The sequence below is a fragment of the Phaethon lepturus genome, unplaced genomic scaffold, assembly GCF_000687285.1.
Source record: "Phaethon lepturus isolate BGI_N335 unplaced genomic scaffold, ASM68728v1 scaffold15446, whole genome shotgun sequence".
Taxonomy (NCBI): Eukaryota; Metazoa; Chordata; class Aves; order Phaethontiformes; family Phaethontidae; genus Phaethon; species Phaethon lepturus.
Genome location: NW_010548427.1, coordinates 47,759 through 49,958, shown reverse-complemented (window position 1 = coordinate 49,958; position 2,200 = coordinate 47,759). Strand labels below are relative to the sequence as shown.

At 41.2% G+C, this 2,200-nt stretch overlaps 1 protein-coding gene across 1 annotated transcript in view; it reads left to right on the top strand.

The window, feature by feature from the left end:
* The window catches only part of ESR2 (estrogen receptor 2 (ER beta)), a 42,342-nt gene that overhangs the window by 27,157 nt on the left and 12,985 nt on the right, over positions 1 to 2,200 (top strand). The gene's annotated exons all lie outside the window — the stretch shown is intronic.

Here is a 2,200-nt window from a genome sequence, read left to right as displayed (position 1 = left end):
CCCTAACTGCTGTTCATCTGCTCTGGCAACTTCTAGTGAGATGTCATTCACCTAAGCATTTGATCCTGTAAATCATGGGTTGTTTTCCTTCAATCCATTATTTATGCAAATGTCCTGTCAGTACTCAACCCATTTCATCTTACCCATATTCTTCTTAATGATGCAAAACAATCCTTGCCCAAATTGGTGCATACTTTAAGCTGGACTTTCAGATGATAATGCTTCCAGATCCAAATGCCTTGTTCCACTAATTCCTCCATGCCTGAAGACTGTTCATTGAACCAGCTTTGCCTATTTGTATTCTCCAGTCTCTCAGATTTCCAGATAAAGGGTGTTTTCCAATATTGAGAACTAATTTAATGATCATTCTGTACTCTTTTACATCTGAGATGGTTTACTGAACAGGGAGCAAGTGAGGATCCTAACGATGTTGAGTTGAAAGTTCCACATCCTTAAAGTCCTGACAGACTTTATTAGTCCCTATTCATTTTTTTTCAGTGCTTTCAGGTTGTACCTGATTGGCCTTTGCATCTCACCCTTCTCATGGGTTGACTCAAATGGTGCTTGATAGCTGCTGAAGACAAGACAGGACTATGACCTGAAAAGCCACCTCATCTGAGGAACCTCTAGTACGAAGAGTCTGCTTTCACCCAACATCTTATTTAGCAAGACAAGGCTTTGTCAACAGCATCTGAAATTGATTTTTTGTGCCCCTACTCCCTTAATTTTTTATTTGGCTTATGTTTGGACCTCTTTGCTAACTGAAACCCAGGGCCAGAATTGCATTGCCTGGTTGGAGTTTAGACAACTCATGGTCTATATAACTGATGGATATGGATGAAGGATGGTAGGAATTGCTGAATCCAGTATCTTGCCAGAAGGGGAACTGCCGCATTGCTGTGTCTGTAGATCCACTAGCAGGTCTGAGCTTGTATTGTTATTAGGTGCATATACACACCTGTATCCACAGTCAGCCACACAAATCAGCACAGACAGAAAATACAGCACTCATGCGAACACAAGCAGTGGAAAATATATGTATTTATACAATACGGATCCTTCCAGTAGCTGGGTTTAGACACTCAGTCTGTCAAAGTTGGCCTGCGGATCCCTGTATTTCCCCAGCTGATGGCCTCTGGGTCTGCAGCCTCACCCCAGTTGCTGGTACTCAGATCTTCTCCCACACAAATGATCAGAGACACACATGTGCTATGGATCCCTCCAGTAACTGGCTTTAGAAAGTCAATGTTATCCAGTAGCTGGCTCTTGGATCCTCTGTTCTTCCAGGTACTTTGTGCACAAACTCTCTTGTGTGCACACACACACACAAATAGGTCTCTGGCAGCTGATCCAAACCTGTGGCCTTACTGGTAACTGAAACCCACATCCTCTGGTCTTTCTAGCAGATGGCTTGGAATGCCTGGACCCTCCAGGTGAACTGAAAAGCCTTTCCTGTTGACTTATCTGCTGGGTGTCATGCCCAGACCACAGGCTGATCATTTGCCTTTGATAGCCCTGAGAGTAGCTTAGTCAGTGTGCTCATTGTCACTGATTAGGTTCTTGGAATTCTTCCATCTTCATCATTCCTTTGCTTCTTTGTCTTCAGCACTTCATGAAGCCTTTAATCACATACCCTAATGAAGAAGAACCAGGGTCTGTGACCAGGGCAAGAAGTCTTTAGGCAACACACCAAGAAGACTTTATAAATGTAGTAATGTCAAGATAGTAGCAGTAGCAGAAAGGATGCTTTTGTAAAATTTGTTGTGGAACTGAAACCAAATGAGACGACTTATGCTTTAAGACTCCATGATGTCTATGTATGCAATAATAAATGTTGGTCTGATATAGATTTATGTTAGCACAGGCATTTTCATATCTATGAAAATTCAGCCTTTGAGTATCATATGTCAGTAAAAGTACTGATGACCAGCACAAAAAATTAACTTCTAAAAGATTTAGAGAACAATTTAGCTGTGGTATTAGAAATGTTAAGTGCTGGAGGATTCCAGTCTAAGGATCTCATCAGTAACTTAATATTTTTAAGTACCCTGATTTTTAATATGGTACAATCTTGCACATTAATTACTGCCAAGGATTATTTGTAAGTCAGTAAACATAGTCCCTGTTATAGAATATGCTGAAGGGGTGAGGGAATTAGAAGCCATGGCTGAATGTTTTGGCAAATCCCCATACTATGTTT